This window comes from Galeopterus variegatus, unplaced genomic scaffold (assembly GCF_000696425.1).
Source record: "Galeopterus variegatus unplaced genomic scaffold, G_variegatus-3.0.2 Scaffold5847, whole genome shotgun sequence".
In the NCBI taxonomy this organism is placed as follows: Eukaryota; Metazoa; Chordata; class Mammalia; order Dermoptera; family Cynocephalidae; genus Galeopterus; species Galeopterus variegatus.
In genome coordinates this window covers 42,727-63,503 of record NW_007731958.1, presented here as the reverse complement: position 1 = coordinate 63,503, position 20,777 = coordinate 42,727, and positions in this window count along the sequence as shown.

The window sequence follows — 20,777 nt, the reverse complement described above, 5'->3', positions numbered from 1 at the left end:
AGTAAACTCAAAGATAGAGCCATAAAATCATCCCATCTGAACAACAGAGAAAAAAATAGACTGAAAAAAAAGTAAACAGAGACTTGGGGATTTATGGCATTATAACAAAAGATCGAATATTCATGTCACTGGAGTGCTAGAAGGAGAGGAGAAAGACAGTGGGGCTAAAAAAGTATTCAAAGAAGTTTGGCTGAAAATCCCCCAAATTTGGCAGAAGACATAAACTTACAGATTCAAGAAGTTGAATGACTGTCAAACAGGAGAAACTCAAAGAAATCTATGCCAATACACATCACAGTCAAACTTCTGTAAACTAAAGGCAAAGAAAAGTTCTTGAAAGCAGTAAGAGACAACACCTTACCAATTGGGGAAAAATAATTCAGATGGCAGTGGATTTCTCATAAAAACCATAGAAGCCAGAAGGAAGTAGTACAGAATTTTCTAGTGCTGAAAGAAAGTTACTATCAGTCAAGAATTTTGTACACAGTAAAAAATATCTCCCAGGAATGAAGGATAAATCAAGACACTCAGCTGAAGGAAAACCAAGAGGACTTGTCACTAGCAGACCTGCCCTAAAATAATGGTTAAAGAAAAATCTCCAAACAGAAAGAAATGATAGAAGAGGAATCTTGAAATATCAGGCAAGAAGAAAGATCAATGAAAAGACAAAAACTATGGATAAAGAAAACTTTACTGCTTCTCTTGAGTTTTCCAAATAATGTTTGGCAGCTGAAGCAAAAATTGCACTCAGCTGAAGGAAAACCAAGAGGACTTGTCACTAGCAGACCTGCCCTAAAATAATGGTTTAAGAAAAATCTCCAAACAGAAAGAAATGATAGAAGAGGAATCTTGAAATATCAGGCAAGAACAAAGATCAATGGAAAGACCAAAACTATGGATAAAGAAAACTTTACTGCTTCTCTTGAGTTTTCCAAATAATGTTTGACAGCTGAAGCAAAAATTCTAACACTCTGATTTGGTTCTCAACATATGTAGAGGAATTTTTAAAATTTAATATTTATTTTACACAATTTTATTATAAATGGAAGAAGGTAATCAGATGTAAAGTGAGGTAAGGTTTCTACACTTCACTGTAACTGGCAAAATACTGACAATAGAAGACTGTGATAAAATGTGTATATATAGTCAGTCATGTGCCACATAACGCTGTTTCAGTCACTGACAGACGGTGTGATCCCCGAGCATACATTCCTTCGTGCTTCTTTTGGCCCACCTATTCCCTGAGCCTGAAACTCACATGAACTATTGGCTGAAAGAATTGTATTAGAGGTGGGTGGTGCTTTGGTCCAATATCAGAGCTATGGGAAGCTGGGCTGAATCTGCAGAGGACAGATAGAGGCACAAGTCAAAAAACAGTCTTTGTACAGAGGAGAATGGTAGTTACCAGAGGCTGGGTGGTTAGCAAGGAGAGAAGGATGGGAGATGTTGGTCAAATGATACCTAATTATAATTAGATGGGAGGAATAAATTTCTAGTAATCTATCGTACAGGAAGGTGACCATAGTTAATGATGATATATTGTCTTCTTGAAAAATGTGAAGAGAGTGAAATGTTACATGTTCTAATGACAGAATGACTATATGAGGTAATGCATGTGTTAACTAGCTAGATTTAACCTTGTCCAATGTATATGTACATCAAAACATGTTGTACACCATAAAAACAAATGTTACCTGTCAATTAAAAAATCAATTAAAAAAAGTGTTAACCAAAAAGTCTTTGTCTCATGTCCACTGAAAAGAGCCTGTCAACCATGAATCAGTTCTTTCCAGCCCCACCTGCATAGATAAACAATTATTCTTAATAGTTCCCCTTTAAAATGCAAAAGATTATGCTAGCAATAAACTTTCTCAGGGATCACTGAAATACTCTGTAGAAAGCAACATGCAGAGCCAGACTTCAGTGTCACAGAGAGGGCCAAACCACGTCCTGATCCATCCATACATTGAATCATTCACAAGTTCATTCATTCACCAGGATTTGTTCACAAACCAGCAGCTCAAGTCCTGAGCTGGGTTCTAGAGGTACAAAAATGAATAATACACGCTTCTTCCTCCCACATAGTTCACAATCTGGCAAGAGAGACAGACACACAAACAACGAATCACAGTATAACTCAGCAATAGCCCTGAAGGAGATGGTTTTGCTGCTCCTTTGCCCAACGCATGCACATGCCAGATCAGTCAACATGAACCACGTCTAGGCAAAATGGCTTGGGCAGTCCACCTTATAGAAAAGTTTTTCGCTGTTTTGTGCTTTACTGCATTTCCCATGCTTGCTTAATCCTTAAATAAGAAACCTAATTCCGGCTTCCCCTGAACACCCAGTAAAATGAGCAGAACTCCAAGCCCCCTGAAGATCCTAGGACAGTTACATGTCGCTTCCCCCGAAGTGGCATGGAGGTGCTCCTGGCACCACTGATGTTCTTCGTTGCTTGTCCACTGCGGGGCTTCCTTTGGTAGCTGCTGCGGATTCTCTTCCACCACTACTTTCCTATTCTAGAGTTGATGGGGAAGGCTTCCTTTCACACCAGTATTTGTGGTTTTTCATTAGGCTCCAGGACAGGAATATGCCCATTAGCATTTTAGTCTCCTATCTTGAAGAATGTAGGTTCAATTTTCCTGAGGTTTCTTTGTAAGACATTTGAATGGTACTACCTAGTTTTACATTAAAAATGCCTTCCCATCCCACACTAGATCATACCACTTTCGTTCTCAGCAGGATGCCTCTACCCATGTACTCAGAGGCAGACGTTAACTTTGGTCTCTCTACATCATTTAAGAGTCTTAATCCAGTTATTGGAGAGCCTGACTGTACATCTATCAGTCATCTATCTCCTTTTTTTTTTTTTTTTTGCCTTCTCTTTCTCTCATGAAAAGAATATTCCTTATCATCCCAGAGCTCCCATGGGACCATTTAGATCAACCTCTTCTTTCTGCAGGTACAGGATGAAGCAGGTGTTTGCAGATGTTCCATCCTTCTGAGTCCAAAGCAGCATGAGAAGAAAGCTGAATCAACACAATTAGGGAATACACACACACACACACACACACACACACACACACACACACACAGAGTCCTAATTCATTTATATTCTTAATTCCAACAGAGTATATAGAAACTCCAAGTAACTTTTGAAACTTTTCAGAGTGAAGGGAAAATGTGTCACTTGCTCTCTTTTCATACCAGAACTCCTAAAATATTTTAAGTTGCACAAGGCGGAAGGGGAAGCGAAGACAGTAACTGGTTATTTATTTAGCACATATGTGAATAGAACTTTACAACACATTGGATAAATTAATTACATTTCATCTTATTATCCAAAACAGGTTAAATCTGCAACTAATACCAGAAAGTCAGAAATGCTCTTGATAGGAGAGAGGGGTGATTTGGTTTATCCTCTATGGTAAATTGAGGCATAGCTCATGGTTTATAAAGTGAGGTGTATCCCCAAACCTCATCCCAGTGAAAAGGGGCTTTTTTTCAGTCTTAGAATTCTTATAAGAACCCTTATAGAATCTTACAGGAATTCTTACAATTTTATAAAGTGAGGTGTATCCCCAAACCTCATCCCAGTGAAAAGGGGCTTTTTTTCAGTCTTATAATTCTTATAAGAACCCTTATAGAATCTTACAGGAATTCTTACAATTATCAGGATGTGCTTGAGAACCAACAAAGCCAAAAATAAATAAATAAATCTTTGGGTCTTTACTCAATGGACATGATTACTCAATAAGCATTTACTCAATAAGCAGAATTGTGTGTCTGGCACATTACTAAACCCTGAAAGGTTACAGAATGTAAACAAAACTTGATCCTCAAGTAGTGTTGTAAGGAAGACATATATTTATATCACTCTAAATAGAAAGGGCTTAAATGATTCCCTGGCACTTAGAAATTCCTCAACAAATAGTAGCTTTGGTCATTAGCTTCTGCACCATAATAGAGGGACATGAGGTTTTAAAAATTGCCATGGCAGCATAGAGAGAAACTGACGTGCGGAAGTGGTGTAAGATCTTAACAGAGGAGGTGATTTGAGCTGAGGATTGGAGGATCAGTAAGGAGTTTCCCAGGGAAAAGAGAAAGAACATTCCAGGAAGAAGGAACAGCAAGGAGCAAAGCAAAGGCTTGAATTTACATTTTTTACTAAAGGAATCCCAAGTGTGTCCAGTATCAACAGAACATGAGGTTAAAGGGTGGGAGAAGATGCAAATGGAAAGGCAAACTGGGCCCAGATTATGAAGGGACTTAAAGTTGAGGCTTTATCCTGTAGACGATGGGGGCAAAATTTTTGAGGGGAAGAGTGATGTGATCAAACCTGTGATTTAAGACAGATCAATGTGGGGGTTAACAAAAAGGAAGGACTGGTTAGGAGAAAGGTAAGGGACAAGGACTGCAATAGGAGGCTCTTGTAGAAATGGGGCAGATCCGATGAGGAGGGAACCCACAGCAGGCAGTGAGCAGCAGATAAGAGACTCAGGGAACATTGAAAGGCAGGTGTTTTCATTACAAATCACTACAAATAACTTCTTTCCAAGTTATTGAGTATGATTCTTAATAGGGTTAATTCCTATAAACTGCAAGTTCTTTTTTAATAAAGGAAGCGACTGGATTTTGTGCTCCATTCCTACTAGCTTGGTTACCCGTGCCTGGGAGGCGAGCCTGCTAAGCTTTCCAGGGGCCACTTGGTGGCAGTTTGCAGAATTACAGGCACAGATTCAAGTATCATAATCAGCCCTTGAAGTAATGACAAATGCCACACTGAGGTTTCATTACACTTTTTCAGAGGGGATAGAAAATGTCCTTTCTTGGGGTATAGGGATGAACATTTAAAAGGTGGCTTGCTTCAGCTAGCAAAATGAGATGCTGCCATTCTAGGTAAAGGAATAGAAGGGGTGGGTGAGGAAGAGAGGTCACTAAGGGTATGGGCAGGTCCCTTGCCACTTGTGTTACATCCTGCAGTTCATCCAAACCTGATAAACAGACTATGCCAAGCACAGAGCAGGGAAGAAAACCTCCATTCTGCAGTCCTGTTATTTGAAATCAGAGATCCTCACTGTTAAAGACAGCACAAACCACAGCTGTTTGGTACCAGGCTTCATGTCAGCAGTACAAAAGAGTGTAAAATAGATGAATAGTTTGGACTCCGTTTAAAAATGTGCATCCTTGGAAAAGAAAGGAACCAAATGAGACTCCAAATTTGGCAACTTTTTCTCTCACACCCTTCATATAATCCATTCGTTGAAAATCCTGGCAACTCTACCTTTAAAATCTTTCAAATACAGCCTAATTTGACCACTGTGTGTCACCTCTCTACTGCCACCGTGGTCCAACCATCGTACCTCTTACCTGATTCTGCAGTAGCCTCTGGCTGGTCAATTTGCTTCCATGTTGACCACCCCTAACAGTAAGTCATAGTCAGCCGGGATTTTCTTTTCATAGAGTAAATTAGATCAAGTCGCTCCCCGGCTCAGTCTTCCCATGGCTTCCCATTGCACTGAGAAGAAGATCCCACTCCTCACCAGACCTACCAGGCCCTCCCTTATCCACCCCTGCTACTTCTTCCACCTCATCTCCCACCACTCCCTCACTCCCCTGCTCCAACCCGTTTGGCTTCTTTGCAATCCCTGGAACATGCCAGGCACTCTCCTGCTTTGCGGTCCGTGCACTTGCTGAACCCTCTTTCTAGAACACTCTTCTCTCTATGGCACATACCTAAAATAGCACCCTAATGCCCACCCCCTTACTATGCCTTACTTTTTAATAGGATTTTCTCTATTTTATGATACATTTGTTTATTTAATTGTCTTCCTCTCTGAAACGTAAGCTCCACGAAGTCAAGAATTTAGTGTTTTGTTTAACTGCTGTGTCCCAGGGCCTAGAATAATGCCAGGCACATAGTAGTTCTCAACTATTTATTAAACGCATGAAAGACTGAACAAATGAGTGAATGAAACATTATCCTCATTTCCTATCCCAGACTTGTCCCCCTCCAGTCCTGAAATAACACTCACCTTTGCTCTTACAACATCCTAGGCCACCCTGACTAAGTGATTTCCCACAAAGTGAGAGAATGGAATGGGGTTTGGAGCAGGTGAAAAGTTAGTGCATTTTCAAAACACCAGATTATGTTCTTCAGATCACTTCAGCTACTCTTAAGAACTCAACAGCTGCACCCACTCTGCCGTGTGACCCAAACCTGGTCAATGAGATGTATGGGGACATTTGCTAGTGATGGCTGAGATATAATTTCTTTGATGATAAAAGAGGATACACCCATGAAGAGAGCCCAACACTTTCAACCTACTTGTCAAAATTGTCATGTAAAGATGTCATCTAAAGATGTGGCGACTATGAGTGGAGACATCACCAACACAGTGAGGACAGCAGACCTCGATGACACTGCAGAGCTGATGAACCATCCCAGGACCACCTGCCTCTAGAGTTCTTGTTATGAGACAAAAAAATAATAATAACTTTATGGCTTAAGTCACTCTTGGTCACGTATTCTGTTATCTGTGGCCAAAGCATACTCATCGGTATGCTCCCATTCTATGACATGAGAACAAGTGGAAGGTTTTAAGAAAGCTGTAACACAATGAAATTTGTATTACAGAAAGATCAGGCTGAAAACAAGCAGAGGATGAATCGAAAGAGAGCAAGACAAGAGGCAAGAAAACCAAGTTGTGATGGTAAGAGTGGGGCTGGGGGACGGAGGTAGAGGTTAGAGTCTGGCCTATGAACTGCTAAGAATGAAACAGAACGGAGAGACATTAAAAAAATTTACAAAGTAAAATGGACAGGATTTGGTCATTGATGGGGGAGATGGAAGATGAGATGAAGCAAGGAGTCAGGAATGAATGCCAAGTTTGAGGCTTGGATAATAAGGTAGGTCGATGGGCCACTTCTTGATATACAAAATTTAGGAGAAAGAGCAGATCAAGGATGGGATGGGAAAGATTAATTCTGTTTCCATAACGGGGTTTGGGCAGCCAAGTGGAAATGTCCAGTGAGCGGCCAAATTTTACATATGGATCTCAGAAAATATGGACTTAAGATAAAGATTTTCAATTAATATGTACTTGGTAACTGAAGTTATAGAAGTGGATCTGGTCCCTCTTTTGGGGACATATAGAGAGAGAATGAAGAGAAGAGGGTCAGGGGAGAGCCCTCACAATGACCGACGCTCACAGACAGGAAGAAAAGCCACAGGGAGACTGAAATAGCAAAGGGAGAAAGCGAAGAGAATGAAGTGTTCCCAATGGAAGAGAAACGTCGTTTCCAGAAGGCAACTTCCTACTTCAGAAGAGAAAAGTGAAATAGGGTCAGAAAAGGATACCTTGGTGACCTTCCCCAGGGTGGTTCTGGGGAGCGCTGAGTATAGAAGGCAGAGTCAGTTAAGTTAAAGAGATGAAATGGATATGACCAAAGTAGACTCTTCTTTTAAGATGCCTAAGAAAAGAAGTAAGACTGAAGGTTAAAAACTGCAAGGGGCCCAAGGAAGGGTATCTCTCCAAGATGTGGGAGGTCTGAACGTGTTTACATATTGAGAGACAGAACAAGCAGAGGAGGTGGGTCTGAGAGAGGGGACAGGTGATGATAGCTGGGGTGAGACCCCTGAACTTTCAGGGGGAGTTGTAGGCATGGACCTTGCAAACAAATTCAGATCCCAGTTCCTTCTAAAGCAACTTAAATCCAACTCTTTGGTGAAATACACAATCCCAGTCAATACTGGGGCTCTTCCACCTCCCAAGGACCATGTAAGGGTCCTAGCAAAACATCAACACATCTCCAGGGCCGGCCCGGTGGCGCACTGTATGTTATCTGTGGCCAAAGCATACTCATCGGTATGCTCCCATTCTATGACATGAGAACAAGTGAAAGGTTTTAAGAAAGCTGTAACACAATGAAATTTGTATTACAGAAAGATCAGGCTGAAAACAAGCAGAGAATGAACCGAAAGAGAGCAAGACAAGAGGCAAGAAAACCAAGTTGTGATGGTAAGGCCGCTCACTGGCTGAGCGAGGAGCGGGAGCAACACCGAGCGTTGCGATCCCGTTGCCGGTCACGAAAAAAGACAAAAAGGGAAGGAACCGGTACGGGCGCGACCCTGAGGGTTGCGATCCATTGCCGGTCACGAAAAAAGACAAAAAGGGAAGGAAAAAAAAAAAAAAAAACATCAACACATCTGGATGGACACTCCAGTTGTTAACCATAGTGGTTACCACAGAGATGCTCACTCTTCAAGCCTGCATGGTCAGATCTGCCATGAGAGAGACTGGGAACTCCTAGGCCTGGGGGCTCAGCACATTAGATTTATCACATAGACAACGCAGCATTCCCCAGGGTATCTCATTACTGGTGGGAATTCCCCCTCCTCTCCAGCTCCAGTCTCCTCCTAACGCATGGGAAATCATTCCACTCCTATCATTTTCTGACCCAAATAAGCTCCCTCTTCTCCATAAAAGGGGAAAAGGTAAAAGAAGAAGGTGAGGAGAAAGTGAAAGAAAGCTCTGTGCTCCCCAGAAATAAAATCATGGAGCCATTCTCCTCAATAAAAATATCACAGGGATGTGCTTTCTCATGCTTGTGCTAGCTTGAGAGACTAAAGCATGGCATGGGCACCACTTAAGATTTGCAGTGCTTTAATGTTAGCTGGAAAATTAGAAAATGTCACATTATCTCAGGGTCTGACCATCAAGTGGATTTAGTGACTCTGCATCCTTAGTCTTATCTGGCCATAGCCCCAAACACTCAACTGTAATCTGATGTTCTCACCCAGAAGCCAATCAGACATTCCTTGTGAAGATTCCGCTGCCCATCTTCAGGTCGGAAGAATGAAGTGAATCAGTTCTGGAAAGCAAAGTCAACAACCCTCTTCAGATGTGTGGACAGGGCCACTCACAGTCTTCATGCACTTAAACAAACGCTCAGTGCAAAGCCTAGAATTCCCCCAGCCAAAGATTCCAGGACCCTCTAGTTGACCCACATCATAAAATGCATTTAATACTATATTTTTAAAGAGAAAATGAGAGGTGGTGGCATTAAGTCATTTATAAAGAGGAGTCTTGATCTTCACACAACTTGAACGTCTCTAGCAATGTGGAGGCAAGTGGGAGCTCGACTAGTGGAAAGGTGCATTTCCGACCTCCTGGTGGGAATGCCCCCACGGTGGAAATACTCACATCAGGCTATCAGAACATGGTGAGGCTGAACATTACAATTAACAACTAGTAGAACACAGATTAAACACACTGAGATTAAAATGTAGCTCTGCACAGATGACCTCCACAAACAGTATGCAGATTGGATATGGCCTTTTCAGTCTATGTGGTAGTTTTCCCACCAGCTGGCATCCCACATTGCTCGGGTGAATGTTTAACTATCCTTAAGTAAATAAATCCCTGCTGCTAGTCCTCCTGAGGCCTATTACACAGGGATGCCCATGTGAGAAACAGCCTGCTCATACTCATCAGTGCCTGAAATGTGAAGCATCTGTCCAAGTGACTTCAATTTTAGGCTTATATTTGAAAGCACCGCTTGACTTCTCTGTTCATTTAGCATATTTCACATGACCAGCAGTCCCAAAGGCCTCTCATCAGACCTCAGCTCCAGCTCCTCTGGAGGATAACAGCCTATATCTTTGAGAAGCTCCCAAGGTCCTTCCAAAGACAATTGGGGAGCATTCCACAAAACTATTTAAACATACCCCTATTGTCAAACATACCTTGCAAATTTCCTGAAAGTTTATAGAGTCTTTTTATGGAATTAATAACAGTTAGAACTTAGATATTACTTATATATACTGTGAACTTAATAATTTAGCATTTTTGTTAATTTAGAAAATAAAATAACCCCTTAGCACTTAGGCTGTGGTCTTAAGATTCTATCTCCTACTCAAAGGAACCACGACTCCTTGAAGAAATAGCCAATTCCAGTTCAGGGGCAAGAAATGTACCAGATGAGCCTGGTACCTCTCACCTCACCAGAAAGCAAAGAAACTAGGAGAGACACCGAGGGTTGTATCAAAAGGACCCAGAATTCAACTTGACCAGATTCACACTGGCCAAAATAGAGGCAATTTGAGTATCAATAAGAATAACTCTCAAACATATTAAGTATGTTTAGATCCATGAGTTCATAATGATAATTCTAAAAAAAACCGTATTGGTCGCCATTGAAGATGCTGGTGAATTAACTCAGTATTTTGAAAACAGGAAAATAGAAGAAAAAAATCAAGATTTTATCATGTCTTTCCTATATAGACTCTACTACTGAGAAAGAAATCGCTGGGAAAATATAGGATAATGGTCTGGGCCCCTCATATGTTCAGAGTCTTGCCGAGCATTTGATGTAAATATGCACATGAGCCCAGGTGTTCCTTGGTTATTGTCTAATGTAATTGCACATGTGCACCCAGGTGTTCCTGGGTTATGGACTTAAGTATAAAGGACAGTGGCTCTGATCCACAGTGCCCCCCAGCCCCGGGATGCCCCAGGGAGGCCCACGGGGAGGCTGCTACTGCTTCTTGAGGCTGCTGCCAGGGCCCCCTAGGACCCTCCAGGAGGCCACCGCTACTGCTGCTGGAGGCTGCTGTAAGCTGCTATTGCTGCTGCTGCTACTGTTTCTGCTGCTGAGGACTGAGCTCATGTCATCTGCTAACGGCTACCAGGATCTTTCCCAATTACCTAGCATGGACCTGCATGTGAGGGGTCTGTGACCCAGCCTGTCATGTGAGGGGTATGTGACCTAGTCTGTACAACAGGTTTGAAGGGTCTGTGGGCCCTAATCCCTAGCCCAGACAATACAAATGCTTTAGTTACAAATTGCCTAGACATACAATTGGTGTAGGTGTTCCTTGGTTATTGTCTAATGTAATTGCACATGTGCACCCAGGTGTTCCTGGGTTATGGACTTAAGTATAAAGGACAGTGGCTCTGATCCACAGTGCCCCCCAGCCCCGGGATGCCCCAGGGAGGCCCACGGGGAGGCTGCTACTGCTTCTTGAGGCTGCTGCCAGGGCCCCCTAGGACCCTCCAGGAGGCCACTGCTACTGCTGCTGGAGGCTGCTGCTGCTGCTACTGTTTCTGCTGCTGAGGACTGAGCTCATGTCATCTGCTAACGGCTACCAGGATCTTTCCCAATTACCTAGCTTGTGGACCTGCATGTGAGGGGTCTGTGACCCAGCCTGTCATGTGAGGGGTATGTGACCCAGTCTGTACAACAGGTTTGAAGGGTCTGTGGGCCCTAATCCCTAGCCCAGACAATACAAATGCTTTAGTTACGAATTGCCTAGACATACAATTGGTGCAGCTATTGCTGTAACCCTACAATTGGTTTAGTCACTTAGCAATATAATAGTCGTGTAACTTTACAACCCTAAATTACGCTACAACCCTGATGTCACACGTAATCTCTGGTTCTAAAATGCTCAAGCAATTGGAAAGGTGAAACTGGTACTAGAAAGAATCTGGGTCTTTAGGACTGGCCAAAGAAGGAAATCTTACTCAAGGTGGTTGTTCAAAGCAGAAAGTGGTAGGGCACATTTGAGCTACAACCCTTGAGGTGCAGCAAAGAGTCAAGAATCAAATCAAATATAAACATTAAATCTAAGGGCATAAGATAATAGAAGATAAATAAAACCAAGAGCCAGAAACCAGTTGGGACTTAGACTGAAGGGGAAAGAGGAAGACAACAATTGAGACGGTCTGCGATTGGATGCAAAGCGCAGGGTGGATATCAACTGATTTTTGTTTGTCCAGCATTCCCCTTTCAATTTGGGAGCTGCTCCTTCTCCAACCCAAAGCCTTGACCCTGCTATTCCACAAGAGGGCAATGACCAAGGCTGGGACTATCATGGGGCCCTATCCAGCCAACCACAGTGATTGAACCATAGTGACTGGTCCAAGGATGGGGTAAAGCTAGGCAATTGTAGGCTTACAGTAATCCATAACTAAAGCCAAAATGTTTTTCATTATTTTAGCTAAGTTTTCCATTTGTATTGTCCGGGCTAAGGGTTAGGGCCCACAAACCGTTCACACCCATTGTACAAATTGGGTCACCAGACCCCTCACGTGCCAGGCTGGGTCACCAGTCCTCTCACATGCAGGTCCACACTAGATAATTGGGAAAGATGCCATGAGCCATTGGCAGACAACATGAGCTCAGTCTTCAGCAGTAGCAGTAGCAGCAGCAGCTTAAAGTAGCCTCCAGTAGCAGTGGCGGTGGCCTCTTAGAGGGTCCCGGGGGCCCTGGCAGCAACAATTTGCAGCAGCAGCCTCCAACAGAAGTCATGGCCTCTGTGTGCCCACCCACCCCTAGGGCATCCTGGGGGTGGAAGGCACTGTGGATCAGAGCCACACATCCTTTATACTTAAGTCCATAACCCAGGACACCTAGGTGCACATACACAACTACATTAGACTATAACTAAGAAACACTTGGGTGCACGTGCATATTTACATCAAATGCTGGGTAAGGTTCTGAACACCTGTGGGGCCCTGACCATTTTCCTTCACTTTCCCTACAGAAGGACACAGATCTAAGCAGGGCCAATCGGAGTTCTTTATCTCAGAATGGAATTTTGGAGCTAATGATCTACCGGTCAGACACAGAACACCATTTATGGTGGTCACTGAGGAACACAGCATCACAATTATTAACTTTTACCAGTGGGGGTTAGGAGTACATACAGGTGGAAGGTGAAGAGTTAGACATGGGACTTGAACACTATAGGGCAATGGTAATTGTAAGGATTGTGGCATTGAGTGGCTTTGGTAATTGTTTTGAACATCTTTAAAAAAGAAAATAATGGCTATAGGTCAGCCAACCATAAATTGTGGAAACCAGAGGGCCTCTAGGGAAGCATTAGGAGGCCCTTATTTCCGGCAGTGGCAGGGTGGACTATACCAGAGCCACACATCCTTTATACTTAAGTCCATAACCCAGGACACCTGGGTGCACATGCACAACTACATTAGACTATAACTAAGGAACACTTGGGTGCACGTGCATATTTACATCAAATGCTGGGTAAGGTTCTGAACACCTGTGGGGCCCTGACCATTTTCCTCCACTTTCCCTACAGAAGGACACAGATCTAAGCAGGGCCAATTGGAGTTCTTTGTGAGATTTTTCTATTTGGATATTGGAGAGAAAGGACCCCTCTTCCTGTAAGGATGAAGACTTGCATCTGTCAGCAATCATCTTTCCCATCACATGCAGAATGTCTGTGTTAGGAGGGAATTAAGCCAACACATTAAGAAGACTGGAAACAAGCACAGCTGAGAAATTTTAAAAAGAGGGCAATCAGCTCCAATTACATTGCTTGAGCCCCTAGATCGAGTCTTTCCTGAAGTCAGTTCCATCCTTGAGCTCACCAATTACATGTATCAACTCATTCCTTTTTTGTTTGTTTTTGTGTCCATTAGGTTACTGTCACTTGCAACCCAGATTTTCACTATAATGCATAGGACAGATAGGAATTATTTCCATTCCAAAGCCTCAGAGGGGATGGCTGGTCCTGCATGCTCAGCCTCTATTTGGTCTCTCCAATTGGGCACCTCCATTCGTTAGAGCTCCATTGGCTCCAACCTTGTGAGCTCCTGCTCTCTTCCTGGCATGAAGAATAAATGGTCTCTTAGTGAATGAATTTCAATTATTATACTGGATGCAGTCATCAAATAACCAAGGCCATAAATTACCACTGCTCAATGTTATGTTTTCTGAAAAGAGGTGCCTAAAGAGTATTTTGGGGAATGCCACTTATTTTCCCATTGACTTAAATTACTATTTGAGAAATGTTTCATAGAGGAAGTTTTTGGAGCAAGAGTCAGGAGAACTGATTCCAGAATCTGTCAACCTTGGTTTTATTAGACAAGATGGCATGCCTATTCTGTGTCTTACACTATTTTAAACACTTCACATATATTGACTTATTTAATCCTCAATAATATAACATAACAATTAAGTATCACTACATCTCTATTGTATAATTAAAGAAACTGAGGCACAGAGAGTTTAAATAATCTACCCAACATAACAGAGCTAGTAAATGGTGGGGAGGAGGAGATGGTCACATGTTTTGGATTTGGGGGACTTGTGTTCCTCATCCACAAAACAAAGTTATTTGAAATGCTGTGTACTATGGTCCCTCCTCCTGTGAAGCAAATGGGATTAAAAGATGGACTACTCACAGAGGCTTGGCTCTGTGTGCAAACAAACCCCTGTGTCCACAGTCATCACCAATGCAGCCACACTGGCTTTAGGGTCAGGATTGTGAAGACAGTTGAAACATCCTGCCTTCAGCAGGGGGCTACAATCAACAAAGTTAGTATCTGAATAGTGTTTGGCCTTGTGTGGGTAGGAACACAGGAGAAGGCGTCTCGCACTCATGGACCCGACACTTTCATCTTCTTGTGATGAAAAGAATCAGGGTAGCAAACCACGGCAGTGTGAGACAGAAATTTCCCAGTTCTCCTCCAGGATGTCATACAAAACAAGATTCACAGAAACAAAATCAGTAGGGGTAATGCCATTTCGAGCAAAGCTAGGAAAGAGATTTAATCCTCAGACACACAAAACATCTAAAGGCTGTCCAAAGTAGCCAAATCAGGAGCAGATGCTAAATAGGAAGAAGCTGTGCAGAGGGAATGCTTAGTGAGCTGGCTCAGGGGCTCAGAAGGTGCCAGCAGGAATACACTTTCTCTAGGCAAGGGGCATCCCCTAATGTGACAGATAAATATCCTTGAATATAACAAGAGTTGCAAAACCTGGGGAGAGAAGGGCAGAAATGGACTGAGCAGAAACTGCATGGCTGGGGGGTGGGGTATAAAGCATGCATGACTTCAAAACCCCCTTGGCCCTACTTCTTACTCCAGCCAAAGCTGCAGCATCCACTTCTATGCAAGCTCTGCCTGGCTTGCACAGTGGCAGGTAGACAGTGCCTTGCCTTGGGTTGGGACTGCCTACCTCGCTTCCTGGGAATCCACTCTTGTATCAGCCATGAGAAACCCAAAAGTGTGGGGGATATGAGCCTTTCATTCCCCAAGTGAATATTTCCCCTCAGTAGATTGCACTGGGATCAAGCACTAAGTTGCCAAAGCAGGAGGACACCTTAATAATGTACCTTTGTATGAGTTGTTTCTGCTTCTCTATGTCAATTATTTGCTTCCTGGGATCACAGTCTCAAAAAAATCTACTCACATGCAAGCCTTTGTCTCAGGATCTGCCTGTTGGGGTACCAGGTAGGGAAATTAGTACCAGCAATGGCACTAGAAAGCAAACTCTCAGAATGGAATTTTGGAGCTAATGATCTACCGGTCAGACACAGAACACCCTCACTATTCTGATATGAAATAAAGTGTGTGACACATTGATCTAAAGAAGAAAAGCAAGAGCTCTGACAGTAGCCCCTTTGTAGGAGCGTGGATCTAACTGTAGACACACACCTCTCTCTGCTTCCCTCAAGACATGAGGTGAGCAGCAAAGCATGCAGGAATGACCAGGAAGAAGGTAGACACTCCAAGTCAGTACAGACTCAGATCTGGAATGTCTTTTCTGTCATCAGCAAAGCTGGGAAAAACCCCAGATGTCCTTGATTTGCAAGATCATTCTGAGCAAGGGTGGAAAATTCACGCATTAGATGTTTGTTATTGAATCAATCAATAAATGTGAATGTCTTAAACAGTCAAAGCAAAAAAGAGTAAACAAGAAAAAGTTAGTGAACAGTTGACTGCTTATTTAAAACATTTTTATACAGACTAGTGCTTCCCAAACTTGCCTGAATTTGTGAGTTGCTTGGGAAGCATGCTAAAAATAGTGACTCAGATTTGCCAGTGCTTATTTAAGCAGGCACCGGAGCACAAATGATGCGGGACTTCTCGGGTACGCAAAAAAATGCCTGAATTTCCCCAAGCCATCATTCTCCACAGAAAGTTCTGCTCAGTGTGTGAGCATACAAAGAACAATTTAGTAGGGGAAAATAACTGAATAATACATCCACGTTTTCTCATTCTCAACACCAAAGGCAAGGCCACAGTATTAGAAATCAGCTGGCTCTTCCTGAGAAGTTCATCTAGTAGAACATGTGTGGTCTGGGAGTTAGTAACATTACTATGGAGACTGTTAGAAATGCCAGTTCTTAGGCCCTACCATAGACCTACTGAATGAGAATATCTGGGGGTGGGACACAGGCATTTGTTTTAGCAAGATCCGGGTGATTCTAATGCATGTCAGAGCTTTAGATGCACTGTAGTCGATTGTTTCCTAAACCTTTCTGATGGTAAATACAACTTCCTAGGCCCTTCTATGGGCAATTCTGATGGAGTAGCTGAAATGAGAACCTGTAAATTCAACTTGTATGATAATCTTCAGGCGACTCTTTTCATCGGGTAAGTTTAGGAGACTCTAGGTGACTTCCGTATTTCTTATTTGCATGAGTCTTGATGGAGATAGACGCTTTGATAAGAGACGCACATTAAGAATCACATAAGAATCATGGGTGAAGCATTTAAAAAATGGATTCTCTGGCCTTTCCCAAACTCCAGTGAGTCACTGTATTTCCCTTCCTTTTTGAAAAAATATTGAGATACTGTTCTCCATTCTTTTGCTTCTAAAGCTGACAACGGTCTCCACTCCTGTCAAGAGTCAGTTCTCTCCTGCCACAGTGAAATGCCGCCATCACTGAGGCATGCGGGATAACTGATAGACATTCAGTGCCTGACCTGTCAGTGGTGAGCATTCACCGGGCCTTTAAAAAAAATCTTTCTTTTCCTTGACAGCTCCTTTAACCTAAGGGCTCATAACAAGACCCAAATGCTAGGCCTACAAATGGCTGCGTGGCCTTCCAGCACCGTAGGTCTTCACCACCCACCACCCAGAGTTCCTATCGGAGGCTTCCTGTATCTCCTTCACCAGCCCCATGGGATGAAAGGCAGTCTGTATGTTAAGCATTAGTTCCTAATCTCGCTAATGAAGCATAGCACCGTAGGTCTTCACCACCCACCACCCAGAGTTCCTATCGGAGGCTTCCTGTATCTCCTCACCAGCCCCATGGGATGAAAGGCAGTCTGTATGTTAAGCATTAGTTCCTAATCTCGCTAATGAAGCACGGGTATTAAAAGTGCCCTCATGGTTCCATCCAGAACACTACAAGCTGTCTTGAAAATGCAGCCTTGGAATAATCCTGATTTCCTAAGCAATGTATGCAGAATAGGACTCGGCACATTCTGGGATATATGTTTTATAGCATACACAGTCCAGTGAAATTTCTATTCTTGGTCACTTCATTCTTATTGCCTATTTATTTATAGCAAAGCAAAACTAAGTGAAAATAACGATTTTCCCAGAGTTTTCTCTTTAAGACCTATCAAACCTATCAGAGAAATAAAGACAAACAATTGCCCCACTAAATTTACTACTTTAGTTCAGTTTTATTTAGTTCTGCTTCTGTTTCTTCTTCAGACAGTTTGATGTGTGGTCGAACTTAGAAAAACAAGTGTTTTGGGTAAGTTCAAACTTCACTAGTGATCCACACAGTTGCTTCTTCTTTTCTATATTTAAGGTTTTGTAAAAAAGGTATTTACTATACTTTAATAAAAATAAAGACATTAAACAGTTCTGAATAGGGTAAGTGTATTAGCAATGGTCTCCGAAAGATTCCTTAAATAAAGATTAAGTTTTTCTTGGAATGTGTGGTCATGGCACTTTTATTGACTCATAATGGGATTGCTCTATTTGGTGCAGTCTTGCTGTTAGTTTGCCTTTGGGGTTATAAAACTAACATTAAACAGCTAGAGTTGATATAAATGTATCACATTAATGATAATGGAATGCTTTATTGGTTCAAATATGATTGAATGTATATATGTCATTCTCCAGACTCACTATTCTGTACACATCATCTATTCTCCTATTGTTGCCTCAATACCATACTATCTTAATTACTATAACTTTGTAATGTTTTATATCCAGTAAGAGTAAGTCCTCTTTGTTTCTGCTCTTTAGGAAAAATATCCCTTTGATTTTCCATATAAATTTTATACTAGCCTTGAAAATTGAACTTGTCAATTTTCAAACACACAGAAACAAAATTCCTGAGATTTTGGGTGAAATGGCACTGAATCTATAGGTAAGTTGGGGAGAAATGATGCGTTCACAAGACTGAATTTTCCTATCCATAAACATAGAATATCTCTTCACTTACTAAGATCTTTATATTTTCTCAGACATATTTCATAATTTTCTATGTGCAGATATTGTACAATCTTGCTGGATTAATACCTATGGGTTTCATTTTTTGATACCTTTGTAATTTGTTTTAATTTTATTTTTCTAATTGTTATTGGTATATCAAAATGAAATCAATTTTTGTATATTTACCTTATATCCAGTAACCCTATTAAATTCACTTATTGTTCCTAATAGTTTATCTTTGGATTCTTCTGAATTTTCTACATTAACAATAATGTCATTAATAATTTTAATTTGTTTAAAGAATTGATCTGTAATACTACAGAACTCATGCAATAAAAATACTTTCTTGTTGGGGCCAGCCCGGTGGCGCACTGGATAGTGCGCCGCTTGGGAAGCGCGGCGGCGCTCCCGTCCGAGGGTTCGGATCCCACATACAGACCGGTTCCCGCTCACTGGCTGAGCGAGGCGCGGGAGCAACACCGAGGCTTGCGATCCCATTGCCGGTCCCTGGTCCGGTACGGGGGCAACACTGAGGGTTGCGATCCGTTGCCGGACACGGAAAAAAGACAAAAGACAAAAAAAAAAAATACTTTCTTGTTAAACTAGTTCACATATAGAACTTAGTATATTAGATTAAAACTCACCGAGGGTTGCGATCCCATTGCCGGTCCCTGGTCCGGTACGGGGGCAACACTGAGGGTTGCGATCCGTTGCCGGACACGGAAAAAAGACAAAAGACAAAAAAAAAAAATACTTTCTTGTTAAACTAGTTCACATATAGAACTTAGTATATTAGATTAAAACTATCTGTGTGAGATTAGAAAATCTGGAATATTGGCCTTAGCATAAAAGAATACAAAGGACAGCAAATATGAGGGGTCTTCAAAAAGTTCATGGAAGGATCTGTATTATCTTTTAATTCCATTTTTCCATGAACTTTTTGAAGTACCCTTGTACATAAAGAACATGTTTATTCTTTGGGGAGCTCAGGAAACAGATATTCTGTGTGCACTGCTCCCCTATTCCCACCCACCTAGCCCTGCTCCACACATATACACCAAGAGAAAAAAATGCTGGCTTTTGACCAAACTATATTTCCATGTCTATTCCTTTCCCTTCAGGCATGCAAGAAAATAAGAGGCTAGTTGAAATGATATATTTTATTTGCTCCTGCTAACATATTATTCTGATGATATCACTGTTGATGACATATCACTTACCTTCTAGAAGACCTCCTCTCCCCACTTTTTTATCCTCTCTCCCAAATCCTCCTCCGTACTGGGGTTACAAAGAAGTTACCAGTGTCTGAGTTAGCTCACTCCTTGCTGTTGGAACCCTCCCTACTTACGGGGAGGTAGATATGAGGTTGGAACCAGGTCTGGTTTGGTTGCATCAGAAGGCAATGGAAACAGAAATGAACCCTAATCCACCCATTGTTGGACCCAAAAAACTGACACAAAATGAAGGAGCAGAGACTTTGGTTCTGTCTTTAGCAATATTTATTGGAAACAGCCATGTTTCCCATGGTGAGAGTTTACACGTTAAGCAGTAAGATTTGCCTTTCACTCCACATGATCCACTACTGCACGTGGCACATTGGAAGCAGCACATTAAACCTCTGAAAGAGTCTGTACAGCTAGATAAATAGAACTCTGGATACCTCACAGGACTTTCAGGACTGACACACACACACAAACACCGCCCCCAAAAGAAGAAAAAGCAGCACTGGTAAGCTTACACACAGCACTGTACACACAAAATGAAGATGGGATAGAAGGGGCAATAATAAAAGTAAATGAATTGGAAAAGAGTTTTGCATATGCAGCCACATACCTTAAACTGCTAAGCACAAAAATCATCGTTATTTGGTCCTCATTGAGGGCAGAATATGCACAATGATGCTCAAAGAACACAAGGTAAAAGTGGAAAGGAAAGATATTTACTGTTTCTTGGTCGATGAACTAATGGGAAAATGGTTACCAGTGTTTTTCTCCTTGTGTCTCTGTGCCAAATGGATTCATGAAACATGGAATTCATAAATAAAACTGAAGCAAAGATATTTGCTCCCCCTTCCCTATACCATTCAGAAACGGCCTAAATATACACATGGTTTTTTGTACAGCAAGAAATTTAAACTTGGAAACCAGATCTTTTCCCAATTCTTCTTAATGGAGCATTTCCTCTTTTTAGCCCCTCCCATACAATGTGCTGATTGCCAACTATGTTACTTAGACATAAATGGGAATCCCCACTCTGGCTTTAATAGCAGTGAGGAAAGAAAACTGATTGCACCTCAGAAATAGGCATATGTAGGGCCGGCCCGGTGGCGCACTGGATAGTGCGCCGCTTGGGAAGCGCGGCGGTGCTCCCGCCCGAGGGTTCGGATCCCATATACAGACCAGTTCCCGCTCACTGGCTGAGCGAGGCGCGGGAGCGACACCAAGGGTTGCAATCCCGTTGCCGGTCCCGGTCCGGTACGGGGGCGACACTGAGGGTTGCGATCCGTTGCCGGACACAGAAAAAGACAAAAAAAAAAAAAAAAAAAAAAAAAAAAAAAAAAA